At 49.7% G+C, this 16,458-nt stretch overlaps 1 long non-coding RNA gene across 1 annotated transcript; it reads left to right on the forward strand.

Annotated features, from left to right (window-relative positions):
- Positions 1-7,456: 7,456 nt before the first annotated feature.
- Positions 7,457-16,232, forward strand: LOC143651277 (uncharacterized). The gene is made up of 2 exons (XR_013159948.1): positions 7,457-7,564; positions 13,662-16,232. It is a non-coding gene; the product is annotated as an uncharacterized LOC143651277 (long non-coding RNA).
- Positions 16,233-16,458: the final 226 nt, after the last annotated feature.

A 16,458-nucleotide genomic window follows, 5' to 3' on the forward strand; every position in this document is an offset into this window, starting at 1 on the left:
CTATACACATTCCTATCCATTGTGGGCCAGTAAGTGTTTAACAACCAGCTTTCCAAGTGTAGATTTGACATGAAAGCTGGTTGGTAATTTCATTTACATTTACAATTAAGACAAAACTAAAAAATATATAGATGTATTTCTGAACTTTATTCATTTGTCCATGACATAAGTGACTTCTTCGCTGAATCAGATAAGGGTTTTTGAATACTGGGGAATAATTACTTTGATTTTTTGTGTTATTCACAATGTCACTGCAACAGACACGACACTCTTTTACATTTAATCTGCATTATCATTTTTTCCATTACTCTCTTAAGTCTAGATAATCAACAAAACAACAAATCCAACCCTGAGTTGTACTGACCAATTTCTATGGTGTAAATATTTATCATGGCTGTCCTAGTTTGCTAGCTGCCGGAATGCAATATACCAGAAATGGCTTTTAAAAGGGGGGAATTTATTAAGTTGCAAATTTACAGTTCTAAGGCCATGAAAATGTCCCAGTTAAAGCAAGTACATAATCATGTCCAAATTAAGGCACCAAGAAGAGGTTACCTTCACTCAAGAAAGACGGATGAAGTTCAGGGTTTCTCTCTCAGCTGGAAAGGCACATGGCGCACATGGCCCTGTCTGCTAGTATTCTCTCCAGGCTTCTTGTTTCAAGAAGCTCCCCCAGGGGCGTTTTCCTTCTTCATCTCCAAAGGTCTCTGGCTGCGTGGGCTCTTGTGGTTCTCCTGGCCCTCACCCTTACTCCCAAATGTTTCCTCTTTTAAAGGAGTCCAGTAAACTAATCAAGACCCAGCTGGCATGGGTAGACTCACATCTTCATCTGATCAAAAGTTAATATCCACAATTGGGTGTGTCACATCTCCATGGAAATAATCTAATTAAAGTTTCCAACCTATATTATTGAATCAGGATTAAAGAAATGGCTACTCCCAAAAGACTGGATCAGAATTAAAACATGGCTTTTCTAGGGTACGTAATTTTTTCAAACCAGCACACAACAGCCTATTTCAAACTACCAATAAGACATCACTGAACGTGGAATTGAGAAGAGATGCACAGCAGCATCTCTCTGTATAGGACTCCCACCATATGGAAATAACAGACATATAACTTAAGAGCACAGATAATTAGGATGTGATCAGTTTTTAGTATTCATGACCTTTGTTTTAATTATGAATTTATATAACTTAATTTTTAATAATGGCTTCGTTTAACAAGTGGCTCACAAAATTCCTGAAAGTTTAACAATCAGTTCTCACAAGCTGGTGTAAGCCAGCTCCAGCAAACCAGCCCCAGTGGGCCTCAGGCCATCCGTTGGCCACACCCTTTGTTATACAGACCCAGCCAGTGGCGTCCACATGACTCAGAGGAATATTATTCCAACGCTCAGCTTCTCCAAACAAGCAATGTCCACGGCTTCAGCCCAGCGGAGTGACTTAATGATCTGTTTCCTTCAATAAACTGTGATTTCTGAACCGGATTCAGATACCTGAGCATCGCTGCAAACTGAGAGTGAGGCCCGAAGGCGTTCATGATGTAATATACTAGCTTTAAACTTGGCAAGCAGATGACATGGTGAGAAATGGATTTTCTTAGGCCGATTTTAGGAGTTTGGGGTGTTTTTTTAAGAGTTAAGCCAAGGTAAAAAATAACCCTTGCAATGCATCACTTCACAGCTGGTCAGCCTGGGAGAAGCTATTCTGGGATATCCAAGTGAAGGCGCCTCTCTAAACTGCAAGCTGGGATCAGGATGAGGGGTTTCTATTCCTGTCTGTGTCACCAACTTGCCGTATAACGGCTGGCCAGTTAGCTCCCTGCCTCCGTTTACCCTCTACATTAGACTTGAGCTAGGGAGACTAACAGAAGACAGTTGCCAGGGTTTGCTGGAGGGTTTGGTGTATCCACTTGAGGTATCCTTGATCCATGGCGACACTAGGAGAAGTTAAGTATCAAGTGGAGTCACAAGAAATGACAGAGGAGCAAGGTTTAACAGAAAGGAAGTGGAAAGGAAGGAAGGTACGAGAGGAGAGAGGGTCTCCCAGCAACGTCCAGCGAAGACATCAGGCAAGTATTAGCTGTGCTGAGCGCCGTGCCCAGTGTTCGTTTACCAGGACAAAGACTGCACACAGAAGATCAATTGCAGAAGACAAGGCAGGCGAGATGGTGTTAGTCATGCTTTTTTTCTGAGTTTGGTAGGAGAGTTTCCTAAATTAGAGAAGCCACGTGATCGAAGTGACAATTCTGGAATAGGATTCTGAGGCCCGCACGGAAAGATGAGGAGGCTGTGGGCACACCTGGAGGCCACATCGGCCTCACAAACAGTCGCGCTGTGGCGGGTCTTAAGCCGCTCAGTAAATAACCTCTTTCGTGTTCATCGGGAAGACTGCAGGTCTCATGCAACCAGCCTCTCTCCTCTGTTGAAAGCACGAGCCCACCCTTCGGATGAAACGGCATACAGCTTTACAGGGGCAGCTGTGCCGCTGATGTCCGTCACCTCATTTCCCTTGCCAGCAGCCTAGAGAGGGAGAGGGTGCTGCCCCAGTTTTAACACCAAAGCCGCTGAAACCCAGAGATGTTAAATGACTTGGTCCAAATCACACAACTGGATCTCAAACCCATCGCCAGGCCACAAATCCTGAGCCAGGCATACACCCATCTGTCTCTTTTAAACTTAACCAGCAAGTCAGTTTCTCCCATCCATAGGCCAGACACCTTTTTGAAAATAAAAAAACATTTGACCTCTAGAATAACTGAAAGGACGGTGCCACTTGTTGAACGCCACAAAAAGTTCTCTGGGAAGCCCCAAATGATTCGGAATTCCAAAGCCAGCCAAATTTGGATTTCATCTATAAAGAGATAGGCCCTCCCCATTCAGAGTGTACCCTTCCTCATTAAGGTAGTTCCAGGTTTTGTAATAACTTTTGCTTACACCACAAAATCATCGTAGATTATGGAAACACAAAGGCCTTGGGAAAAAAGGCCCTGAACCCCTGGAAGTCATTATTCCTTCCTTTAGCAATTGCTGAGTTAAGCACCATAAATATGATTCCCATCCTGCTCCCTTCCCCCACCCCAAACACTCACACACACACAGGCACACACACATGTGCACACACACGTACACACACACACGGTCTGCTGGACATATGTTCAGAAGGAAGCTGGGATGTGGGGGTGGGAGAAGAAGACTCACGTGTCATGAGTCGAGAGCTCGAGCATTTGAAAAGCAGGAGAAGGGAGGGGGAAGGGAGTTTGCAGCCGTGAAAATGGAATATCCCAAGGATTTATTGCCTTTGAGTATCTCACAAGGCTTTTTTTTTTTTTAATAAAAATCTGTAGCTTATGGCATTTTTTTTGTATAGGGCAGTAAACAAGAGCTCTGAAAGGGGAAGGAAGCCAGGAGAAAGCCAGCTCCATTAGTCACGCAGCTGCATATCCTGTCACAAAGGACCCCAGTTGAGTAATCACCCAAAATATGCCTGTTATTTTTTTTTTTTTCTGTCAGGAAAAAAAAAAAAACGGGGCCTGCCAAAATGTACTGTAAAAAAGAAAATAATCTGCTCTCTCAACCCCAGAGGGGGAAAGGAAAATAAAGAAAAAACAGGCATAACTTCTCAGAGCTTTTTCTAAACCCTCTCCCCAACTTATCTCTAAGAGGAAAAGTCTTCAGACCCTTCGTGATTGAATGTGGCTTGAAGAAAGCTGGCTCCGTGAGTGTCCCAGGTCTCAGAGGCCTTGGACTCACGTGGTGCCAAGAGCTTAGAAAGAGGAGAGAGTAGGAGGAAGGCAGTCCAAAGGGGAGAGAAGCAATTAACAGAAAGGAGGCCAGGATATTGAACGAGTCCTCTCGTGGTCTTTAGGTGGACCAAATAATTGTACCTTAAGGAACCACGAGAGCCCACACCAGATCCATGAGTCCAGGGGGACCACTGGCTCCTGGCCTACGCCAAGCTGGGACTGTCTCAGGCCTCCGCCATGCCCTGTGCTGCTTACGCTTCAGTCTGAATGACATGAATCATGGAAAAGGACTTCTGACTCTGCAGAAGTTTGAAGTACAGGGTCTACGGAAGGACTGGTTGGTCAAAGCTGCCTACAACCTCAGGTGTTTTCCCGATTGGCTTTTCAAAACCCTTGAAGGCAAGGATTCTGGTGGGGAAACTGAGGCACGGCACACGAAGGTATTCCAAAGCCCAGTTCAGTCTCTGTCCCTGTTCCATGCTCGTAGTGCCCTGGACACAAAGGAGGGTCAGTCAAGCACAGAACTCTCTTGGAAAGTCAATTTCCCTCCTACTAACATTCTGATTCAGTCAGAGCTGTCCATGGGGAAGCGGGATTTTCTGCACCCATTTCTCTAAAGAAAGAGAAGAGAAGAGGAAGAAAGCAGGTGCAGGTTCCTTTTATTTCCAGGCTCTGTGGAGCCACTCCTGGAGATGGCTCCACAGGCTGGAAGGAGGTCCTTTCCAGGGAAGCCTCCAGGCATGTGAGTCCTAATATTTGGCTGTTCAGCAATTCTGGACCAAGGGAACTCCTTCCTGAGCCCCAAGGACCAAGCCAGCTCCCTGCCAATTGCTACAGGAAGGTCCAATTTCACCAAAATCAGAGGCCTTACCCAGCTCTTGGATGCCTTTGGGCCCTGCCCATCCTGTCCGAGGCACAGGCCCAAGACTAGCCCGGAGCTTCAAGGCCATCCCTGCCCTGGCCACTGCTTCCCCTTAGAGCTAATTGACACCTAAACCCATCCAAAGGTTGCTTAAAAAGAGACTCGGTGTGGTTTCCCACAGAGAATGTTTGCCCAGGAGTTGGAGGGACAGGATCCTCCTTCTGGCTTCATCGCTGATTTGCTGTGGAATCTCAGACAACTCACACATACTCTCTCTATTTTTGCCTTTCTTCAAGATTTCTCAACTATTCCTCACAGACCCCGTATGATTGCACTTGTACGAGCTGCTCGGAATTCAGTGGTGAATAAATGGCTTAGTCTTGTGAAACCAGGGCCACCTTTTCCAAACCTTCTGCAGCATGTGATTTCTTGAGTTTCCTGAAGCCAGCTCTTTGGGCTGTGAGTCAGGTATGGGGGGTGGAGGTAGGGACAAATACAACAAAAACAAACACATGCACCCCAAAAATCTACGCGACCACTAGCCTTTCCAAAATGCTTATAGATATAGAGGACAGTGCCCTTAGCGGCCCATTCATAGTGAAAATTCCTCAAGGGCATTCGGAATTTACTCTGTCGGACATTCCAGCCTCTTGGGAAATTGAAAGGATCTTCTTATGATGCACAAACTATGTTAATGCTAATGCCCCATCCTCTAGCTCATCAAACCCCAGTGAGGGGACTGACTTAGATCTCCAGGGCTGTTGGCTTCCCAAGGAAGGGCGAGCCCCTTCTTGACCCATGGACATCAGGGCTTTCCTATGAGCCACGAGTTGAAGTGGGCAATCCCAGCACCGGCCTATCGACTAGTCCCAGCACAGACCCATCATGTCGCAGAACTGCACGAACACATGAGTGATATCATTATGCCCCAAATCGCAGGTGAGTGAGGTCTCTGGAGGTGCCAGCCCCCGCACGGACTTCCCTTTGTGGTAGCCACAACATCTGGGTCGCTGAGTGTGGGGCCCACCGTTGGGCTCGCCCCCTTTCCCATCCAGAAGCAGGGCTGGGGGCAGGTCCTCCCAGCAGAGGGGCCTCCCTGCCTGTGAGCTGCAGACCACGCGTCCCAGATGCGCTGGGTCTCACGAGCCTGCGGTTGACGAGAACCCGGGTGACAAGGACTTTCTCAGCGCCTTGTGTTTCTCCAGATACCTGTTTGACATCTCGAAGCTGACAGGGTCAGCATCTTCTTGGCTGTGGTGACAAGCCCACCAGACACACCTCTCAAGCAACTGGTTACCATGTGATGTGGTCTCTGGTCGGAGGAGAGAAGGTCAGGGGGTCGCTGAAATGGCTCTCTGGTTCGGTGCCTGTTGCCTTTGGTGGACTCGACCTCGTCAGAAAGAGGCCTTCAGGAGAAGGCTGCAGACGTAGACCTGAGAGGGTAAAAGACTCTGTCTGACAAACCACATTCCAAATGAGGTGAGAGATGGGCAGATTCTTTACTGTCCAGGGCCCCAGCGGTGCATGCTCCAGGTATGCTTAGGAACGAAAGCCCAGAAATGTCGCCTCCTCGGGTTGATGAGAACTGAGCATGAGCTAGCCTTGCAAGGCCCCCGAAGTCCATGTGCTCGGTGCCATCGGATCTGACACTGAGGGATGACATGACACGAGCCTCCAAGTGTGTGAAGAATTAACGGTCTGACAAAGCACTTACTGACCAAGGGAAAATCAGCTTCAGGTGCAGCAGGAAAGGTCTGGTACCAAGAATGTCTGGAGTTTTGAGACACTGGAAAAGATTGCCTAATAATGTAATGGGCTCCCTTCCCTGGAAACATCTGAAAATAGGATAAGCCTTGACCAATCCTGGATGGGTCAGCATTGCCCTGGGGTAAGGAGATAGTTTACCAGCAACTCAGCAGGATACATTTTCACACAATGAATATCTAAAAGACAAAAGCATTGTGCCCCAAGAGAATTCAAGTCAATGTACTCACGTCCTGGTCTATTAGGGAGAACAGAGACCTGTTCTGAAGAAATCTGAAAGAATTTTCTGAAGAAAATTCATCTACAGTCAGGCTGTGTGAGAGGGGCTAGGGGGAAATGGAGGGGGTAGCTGGCAGTGCTCCTGGAACAATCAGAGAAGGCTTCAGAGAGGAGAGGAAACCTGAGCTGGAGTTTCCCAGATGACTAGTTTGCTTGGTATAAAAAGATGGCGAAAGGTATGCAAGGAAAAGAACAGCCCTTTGCAAAAAAGAGCAGACAAAATGTTAAATGCACAAATCCTTTGACCAGCATTGTACCAAGAATTTCCCTGCGGATATTCTCACACATGCACACAGATATATGTCCAAAGAGATTCATTGCAGCAATGTCTGTACAAGTCATAAACTGGAAGCAGCCTGTATGCCTGTCGCTAGGAGACTGGCTACAGAAACTGTACACAGATTAAGAGGCAGCCACTAGAAAGAACAAGGTGGGGCTGTGTGTACTGATAGGGCAAGAATTCCAGACATATGTTTAATTAAAAAAAAAGAAGATGCCAGTATTTGCCCTGTTCCTTCCCTGAAGAATACACAAGAAACTGTTAACAGTCATTACCTTTGGAAGGAGCAACTACGATTTGAGGGGAGGGAAACATAAGTTCCATTTATACCTTCCTATACATTTTTTAGCCATGTGCATGTATTGCATTTTTTTTTTAAAAATGTTAACAGGGCTCTCAGGGTGCTGGGATTATGGACCATTTATATATTTTTATACTTTCCTTACTTAAAATATTTTAAAGAGGAAAGCAGTTATTTTTCTGGAATGGTTTAATCCCAGTGGTTCCTAAAGGCAGAGGAATGGAATATACCCTTAAAGGGCCAGCCTCCTTATTGAGTTTTCTCTTAGAACCTCCCAAGGATTCTTTCAAGATGGAATGGTGTCCTCGTATTCTGAAGAAGAAAAACAGTGGTAAGCGGAGTCGTCAACAATTCGGGACAAGGGAAAAGTAGAGCGTGGGCAACTCCCAGAATGCCTGCCCAGCTGTCCAGGGGACCCTCTCCTCCACCGCTACTGCACTTTCCCGCAGACGACGTGGGTACCCCCATCTCCAGATCTCCAGGACAGAAACCCAGCCACACAGGGTTAACCCTCCCTTTCTGCTTCACTGAGCAAGGAGGAGAGGGGGTGGCGAAGAGCAGAGGGGGCCCAGTCAGGCCCAGCCCCAGCTCCACGCAGCACTAATAACATGCAGGTGTTTTTACAGTTGCTTTAGAGCGAGAGAAGAAAGCCTGGGCTGCAGCAAGCATATAGAAACAAGAGCCGAGTGCGGTGGAGAAAAAAAAAAAGTGTGCCTGGGAATAATGAGAAAGCATTTTGGAGAGAGGGCTGGCTTTGGGGTTAAGAGGAATGCAGCAGTCCTGGCACAGGCCTGCCTTATAGCTCCCTCTGGGTTGGGGGGGGTGTGAGTGTGCATGTGTGGATGTGGACACAGGCTCCTGTTCTCATGTGCGTGCACGCGCACACACACACACACACACACACACACACCGCAGTCCCCATACATCTTTCCCAGCAACACCTGAGGCAACACAAATGTGGCCTCCACTTGCTTTGACCCAGACTGTTCTGCCATTCCCCTGACCGCTGTGCCCTGCCTTTTCTCTCCTGCCTTCCTCTCTTGGCTTGCCCCAACCCATCCCACCTCCTCCTTTTCCACCATTACGACCTTACTCTCTGGGGCCTTTGGTTGACTGTATCTCGGTTTGGCTTGCCGCCTCCCTTTTTAATCCCACCTGGCTCTGCTTTCAGGCAAGCATCTCATGAGCCTGACTCCCCTTTCCCTTTGCCAAGCCCCACCTTCCCGGAAGTCAGGGAGGGAGGGAGGGAAAGACAAAATGGCACCTCTGCTCTGGCCTTCTAGAAAGGCCAGGAAGTCGGGTCAGTGTCACGTAGCTTCTGCTGTTGTAGCTCTGGCGAAATGCTTGGGGAGTCATTGGACTTAAAGACGAGAGATGTGTGATAAAGCTGGCCCGAGGGACCTCCCTTCTCTCGGCTGCCTAAAGGCAGGAAAGGGATAAGGAGGCATTGGACGTGACTGCACCTGCGTGGCGGGCAGCAGCCTGGAGGGTACCGTGCTCAGAGTCCTTCGCCATCCTCTTCCCCATGCCCCAGGGAGGTGAGGGGGTGACAGAAAGCCCCTTGGCCCCTGACTTCCAGGGTGGCTTGCTCTCAATTTGCCCCAAGTTAAAGGAGCCTAAAGCAAGTAACATCTGTGATGTTTAGTTTGACTCCTTGCTGAGACTTACTAAGGAATGCAATTGTTAGCATGTTGTTCTGATGAGGGAAAAGGGTTTGGGAGAATCTGGCAGACCCCTGAGGCCTGCTTGGCCAAAGGTGGGCTGGTGTTTGGAGTTTGCGAGTGGAGACAAAGCTCCTCCAAATGGGCATGGGTTTCTGATTCCCACTGATGAGGGGGAGTGGGTGACATGTGTCAGGGGCCTAAGGACAGGCGTCTGCCATGGCTCCCGAGCTTACCTGTGCATGAAACCTGAGTCCACTGAGCCCACATTGTCCAGGGCCTGTGTGGGGACAAAAATCCAGCCCAACTGCACCACAAATGTGTTGCCCAGAATTCGGCACCCAGAGGTCAGAAGAGAGCAGGAGCTGGCAAGAGCTCATCAGCCATCCTCTCCCGTGTCCTGTCTGAGATGGGGAGCACCAAGCTGCAGAGGATCAAGTTTTTACTTTCACAACGCCCATCTCCCAGCACCCCTTTCCCACCCTTAAAAAAAAAAAAGACTGAACAGGGATGGACAAGCTGCAACCAAATTACCTCCCACTCATGCCTGCCTATGGCCCCTCAGGAGGAGGCTGCAACTGCAGAAGCTACCTCCAGATGCCCCAAGGAATCCCACTAGTGGGTAAAGTAAGGGGCTGCTGGTCCCAGACACCGAATTGGAAATTCTATCTAACAGGTCCAAGGCCGAGGGGATGACAATGGGCCAGGAGATCCAGAGTGGGCGCCAAGTGAGGAAATCCAGGATGCAATCACCTCCCCAGCACCAAGGTGGTCTTGGGCTCCTGGGTCCCCAGCCCCACCCCCTCCGTGCCCTCACCTCTACCCCCCCATCTGAAAATCATGTGGAGCCCTCCAGCACTATTCACCACCCCCACCCCATACTCTGCAACCCCCACCCTCACACCAAGGGATGAGGAGTGTGGAGAGAAGCAGATGTTTCTAATGAAGAGTCCAAGCCAGGGCCCCGGAGGTAACGGGCAAGCCATCCAGCCCGGGCTCCCAGGGAGGGGACCCAGCCCCCAGACCTCTGAAAGCACAAGCTGTGCAGTGAATGGAACCTACACTCTCTTGAATTCTCAGCCCCTTTCAGGAAATTGCCAAGTTAGCCCTTGGCTTTCTCCTTCCCGGCGCCCCCGCGCCGTTTCCATAGCAACCGCCTCCCCAGCCTCCCCGGCCTCTCCGCGGTCCTTCCCGGCCCCTCCTCTCCAGCCCCCCTCCCCGTCTCATCTGTCTGGGTGGGAACTGGGATTAAAGTTCATAGGGGCCTGGGATGCTTTTCCCAGGGCCACTTTGCCTCCGTGATCCCTTTGCGGCCGCCCGGCCCCTGCCCCAAGCTTTTCAAGTCGCCCATACTTAATGACCGACCCTCGGTTTCCTCCTTTTCCCTTTCTCTGCCTCCAATAAAGCCAGAGAATTAACCCAGGTTTTAAGTGCCCCGGTTTCCAAGCTGCATATCAAAGCGGGCTTCCCCAAGCTGCTTCTGCATTTCAAAGGGGCTGATTTATCGCTTTCACTTAAACCCCCTGCACATTTTGGGGGAGAGTTTTACTCAGAGGTCAAACTCTGGAGAAACAAATGGATCCTCGTTCACCCCTTCCTGGGGAGCTGAGGGCTATTAGTATATAAACTGCCCAGTGGGTAGGTGGGGACAGACGACGGGCACTCCTCAGCAGCCTGGGACCCAGACTTTCCAGGGGCCCGGGGTTCCCGAGCACGGTCGTTACAAGGAATGGGGGTGGAGCGGGGGGGGGGGGGGGAGGAATGCCAGGCACCGTCCCTGCAGCATCTCCTGGACTCCGTGCTGGCACTGGCAAAGTCCCTGACTGTTTCCTGTTTCCTCAGTACCCTCAGAGGCTCTAATCTGTGACCTGAATAACCTCTAGACCTGCGTTAGCATCTCCAGGCCGAGGATGTTCCCTGCCCCAGCAGCTCTGCCCCTCCGGTGCAGCCCTGTGCCCCCTCTCCCCGTCCCCCCATCCCTACCCCTGCCCCGAGCTTCCCCAATTCCTTTCCTTTCTCTGGCTTTCACTGCAGGCTGCTGTGGGGGGGGGGGGGGGGGGGAGGCACGCTGAGTCACCACACACTCCAGTTCTCCCTCCAACCCTTACAGTGAAACCTCACCCACCCCCTTCCTTCCCAAATCACCCCCCTCCGCCACACACACACATTCACTCACTCTCTCCCCCTCCCCCAGCCCCTTGCCACCATCCCCATGTCCCCTTCCATTCAGCTTCATCTCAATTCCTGTTATTATTTCCCACCCCTCAAACACCCCCCCTGACCCCCGAGCCCTGGGACCTCTCCTTCCACTCTGAAGCATCTGTTCCAGCTGTACCCTGGATAGGCTGTCCTAGCACGCTGGAAAGACTAAGGCTCTTGCTCTAATGCAGCAGACTGATTCCCAGGCTTCCTCTGGAAGTTCCCAGGACGCTGCAGTAGATTGACCAGAAGCGCTGCGAGCCAGCAGTCAGTGAAGAAATCCTGGAAAAGGCCAGGCAGATGACCGGGCACATGTGAGGAACCTCTCAGCACTGAGGGGCAGGAGGAGAAGCAGCAGCCCCATGAGGCTGGCCTCCAGAGAGCACATCCTGAGTAAGGTTCTGAGAGGCACTGATTGCAACACAGGTTTCCTCTTAAAGGACACGACTCTGCTTCCCTTTCTCACCTTTGCTGCTAGCTCGCTCATTCATTCAGCCGCATGACCACTTATCAAGTGTCCACTGTGTGCCAGGCACTAGGCACTGATGAGGGGGTGATGAAAAGATGAAGCGTCCACTCTGGAGTAGGGGAATTAGACAGTATGGCCAGAAAGCAATTGCAGTGCTGTGAGATAAGCCCTGGCTCCCATAAAATGGGCGTGATGACATTGCCCAACTCTCTGCCTGGGGATCTAGCGAAGGCTCCAGACAGGGGGATTTTATTTGAGCTTGAGCTGGAAAGATAAGCAGGAGCTTACCAGGAAAACAAGCTTATTCCAGACAGAGGGAAGAGCAGGTGCAAAAGCAGGCAGTGCCCAGACCCACAACGCGTACTGGTGTTAAGCAGATCAGTGTGTCTGGCCCACGAGAAGGTGGAGGACGCACTGAGAGGTGAGCCTATAAGCAACAGAGGGGATGAAGTTGCACCTGCCATATCAAGGAATCTGGAAGTTGTGGCTGAGCTTCAGAGCACAAGCAAAGAGAGAACCAAAGAAAGCAGGAGATGATGGGCAGGTGGAGGGAGATGACTGGAAGAAGAGAGTCAAATGCTGTGTTTTAGCCCATAGCCTCCTGCTAACCCTCCCTGCTGACATCTTTGCATTGAGAAGCACTGAGCTAGGCAGGCTCTTCTAGAGGAGAACTTGCAACAGAAAGCACGCATCCCTCCATCCTCTCAGATGGCTGAGCAGATCAGTGGAACCCACGAGTGGAAAGTTCTCTCTCCCTGGAGATTGGTAGAAGAGACAGGAAAAATTTAAGGCAGACTTTTCAGGGCCTGGTAATAGAAGCAGACAAAGGGGTAGGAGGGGCTGGGGGTGGCCTTGAGTGGAAAATGCAAACATCACAGCCAGACAACAATCCTATTCCCGCCCTATACCAGCCACAGAGCAGCCTTAGGGATTAGAAGGAATTCTGTGAGGGGGTGGGCCTGGGGTACCTAAGTCCCTGTCGGTGCCCACGCTTCCTGATGCCCCAGAGTAGGGAAGTCCTCCCAGCCTCCTGCTGGAACGTGGTTAAACCTCCCAGCAGCGGCTCCCGGCTCGGCAGGTCAGGTCGTACCCCTCATGACTCCTGAGGTGTCAACGAGTCCAGGGACTCGGCAGAGCAAATTGTTCTGGGCATGGAACTTCTGAGATCACAGAAGGAAATGGGACAAGACAAAGAGTAGTGCAGGGAGCCAGCGGTCTCTGAACCCTCATTTATTATTATGCTCTTCATCCAAGAGTAAAATAACCTGCCATCAGCGTATTTCATCTGATACAAGAGATTTCATGGAATAGATGTATTCCCCCAAAGCTGCTGGGGATGAACATGGTGCAATTCAAGCAAAAATTTTAGATGCCTCAGGAGGACTTGTAGTTGTAAACCAGCAGTCAATCTTTGTGCAGACTTTTAGACAATTTGGATGATTTGGATAAGTTTTCTTTATCTTGGGTTGGCGTAAAGCAAGCCGCTCCATCCCAAGCAATAATGAAAGGTGATGGCCTCCCACTCGGACCTGCACTGTTTTGTAAATGTTCCTCTAGATCTTGGCCTCCCCATTTGACTCCCTGGCATCTTCCTCCCCTGGGGACTGCCCCAAGACGGCATCTTCCTCCACAACCCACCTTGTGCTTTTCTCCTTGGGGCCACATCTGAGCCTTTGTTTATTCTGTCCAAAGTCAGGGCTGCAGATGTGAAGGAAGGAGGGTTCCCAGGAAGGGAAGACATCCTCCTGCCCTCAGGAAGCTTCTGCAGGGAGCAGGTTCTCCTGGTCACTTCTCTAGGATGTCCGTTATGCCCATGGGCCCCAGGAAGCCTGTCCTTGCAGGTTGACCAGCAGCCCAGACAACCTCTCTCGGGCTCTGTTCACCAGATTCAGGAGTTGCCACAGGTCGGGGCCCCCTCAGGTCACTTTTAAGGTAGTTTCCTCATTTATCCAAGGAGCAATGCAGGCTCCAAGGCTGCCTTTATCTAGCGACACATGTCCTGGTTTTATTTCTCCTCCATTCCAGCTCATAAGAGGAGGGATAGAGAGGGAGAGAAAATACGTGACATCTAACCTTGCTTTTTACTTTTTCCCTCTGAGCTTTCTTGGCTTCAACCAAAACACATTTGTGGAGTCGGTATCCACACCCCTCACCTGGACGAGGCCTTCTCACACCCCCTACCCACGCCTTGTCGGACCAACCCTCTGTCAACCTTCCTAGACAACATTTTTCTCTAACACGTCTCGAGCCCTCCGTCAGGTCATCTTTCTCCGCCGCCAACTGGAGCCCACATCTCTGATTCAGCGACCCAGGCAGGTGTTCAGGGGCATCAGGGTGAGGTCTGCTGGGATCCAAGGAAATGACATTGTTCTGATTTGAGGCCTTCGTGAGTCAGCCCCCAACCCATCAACCACGGCTGTTACACAACCTCTCTCGCATTATTCACATATTATGGTCTTCAGTTTGTTAGACAACAGAACCTACCAAGACTCTGGGAGCCCGAGGATGACTAATTGATCTGCTGTGGGCTGAACAGCAAGTACATGCTCAACCAATGTCTAAAATATGGGGTACAAGAGCACCAAGCATGGGAGGCTCCTGCCTCTGGGTCTTCTGGAAGCCTCTGGTCACCCCGGAGGAGTCAGCCCTGCACTTCACATCTAAAGAAAATGCCCCCGTGAATGCAATGACTGGGAATGGTCTTGAGGAAAGATAGGACTGGGTGGCCAGGAAATGGATAGTATTCCCACCCAGCCCTCCTGGGCCCGCACCTCTGGCCACAGCCTGCATCTTATGCGATGGACTGATGTTATTTTTGTTTTCCATTCCTTCTACGGCAGATCAAATTGAGGACCTGACAGGTTGGAGTTGGCATTGGATGGTGGCCTTCCTTTCCATGGGACAGGGCAGGACTATCCTGGGGTAGTGGGATAATGCCGTGGCCACCAATGTGGGCTTTGGAGTTCAGAGGTCTGGACTCAAGACCTGATCTTGCCACGTGTCAGCTCAGCTAGTGACTTAACGTCACTCTGAGCCTTAGTTTCCTCATTTATCAAATGGGAATAATAACAGTCATGACCTTGTAGGACTGTTGTGAGTTTTAAATGGCATTGTACATGTGACTGCCGGGCACATAAGTGCTCCCTAAATGACCCTCGATTACTGCTGTTGTTTGTTCCTAGTACCACTTCCACAGCCATTCTCCCTAGGCCAAAATCTTTAACCTAAGGAGCCATGTCTTGTTTATCTCCACATCCTCAGCATCAGGCACACAGTAAAGCACAGTAAATGGTGGTTAAACAGAATTTCAGAAGGTGAGGAGCCCCAAAGAGAAGGAACAGCCTGGACAGAGGCTCAGCGTGGGAAATTGCATGGCACATTTGAAGGAAATGCGATAGGGAAAAAATTCAATTATAAACTACAGGGGCCAAGCAGGAGATGCCCCAGCAAATCCCTCTGCCCTGTAATTTCCATCATAAAACCCCTGGAGCCTGGGTCCTTGATACCTACTCAGAAACTTTCCTCCTCTCTCTGGCCAGGAAACTTCCAACAGGGCAGAACTGCCTAAGGAGTCTGAAGCCTGAAGGACCTAGGGGAGCAGAAATACAGAGCTTTTGTGTTTAGTTACCATTACAAAAGTAACAATAATCCCCAAACCTGTCTGGGCAACTTGTACCTGGAATTAGGTAATTAGGAGGCTGAGGAGGAAGGTACTGGGGAAGGATGCCCAGGCTACGTCTATAATTTGCAAGATGGGGAGGGAGGAACTTTGCATGCTAAGACAAAGCAAGGATTGGGGCATGCTTTGCCTTGGCCCTACCAGATAGCTCCTAACATCCCATCCCACCAACCAAACTAAAAGCTTGTTTTTGGCCCCCCCATTCCCCATTTCCTCTCTTTCTCTCTCATTCCACCGGGACCTCTCTTGACGGAAGCTATTGGGCTTCCCGGGGGCATTTGCATTTAATAAAAAGAAGGGCCATGACATCCCAAAGGAGGGGCTCATTGGTGGTTCACTTTCTGAGCCACAGGGAACCAAAGGGAACCCGTTTCCACAGGAGCTCACTGAGGACCTTGAGGACGGGAACAGACAGAATAGTGAAGAGAAACTAGGCCCGAGGTGCGTCTTGCCCAACTCTTGGTACTCTAACCTATCACTTAGTTTCACTGTGTTTTTTTTAAAGTCACTTTTTAAGATGTAATTGACATACAGTAAAATTAAACCATTTGAATATGTGGTTCTATGAGTCTGACAAATGCATGCAGTCATGTCCTCTCCATCACTATCAAGGCACAAAACATTTTCCTCACCCCCAAAGTTCCCTCAGGCCCCTTTGAAGTCAACAGCTTTTCCCAGCCACAGCACCTGGCCACTCCTAGTAAGCTTTTTTGTCCCTATAGTTGTACCTCTTCCAAAATGTCATATAAAGGGAATCACACAGTACCTAGCCTCGTAGCCTTTAGAGTCTGGCTTCTTTCACTTAGCATGAGACACTTGCGATTTGTGCATGTTGTTATGTATATCAGTGGTTCATTTTTCTTGCTGAGCAGTGTTGCATTATATAGGTATAAACCTGTTTGTTTATCCATTCAGTAGTGGAAGGATATTTCGGTTGCTCCCAGTTTGGTGCTGTTATGAATAAAGTTGTTATTTGTGTCCAGGTTCTTAAGTGAACGCAGGTTTTCATTTCTCTTGGGAAATAGCCAAGAGTGGTATTGCTGGGTCACATGATAGTCATAATGCATACGGACCTGCCAAACTGTTTTCCAAAGTAGCTGTTCTCTCCTCCACCCAACACGTGCATTCCAGCTGCTCCACATCCTTACCGGGCCTTGATATTATCAGTTTTTTGTTTTATATAAAAAAAAAATTAGCCATTCTAAAAGATAGGAAAT

This window comes from Tamandua tetradactyla, chromosome 12, assembly GCF_023851605.1.
Source record: "Tamandua tetradactyla isolate mTamTet1 chromosome 12, mTamTet1.pri, whole genome shotgun sequence".
Taxonomy (NCBI): domain Eukaryota; kingdom Metazoa; phylum Chordata; class Mammalia; order Pilosa; family Myrmecophagidae; genus Tamandua; species Tamandua tetradactyla.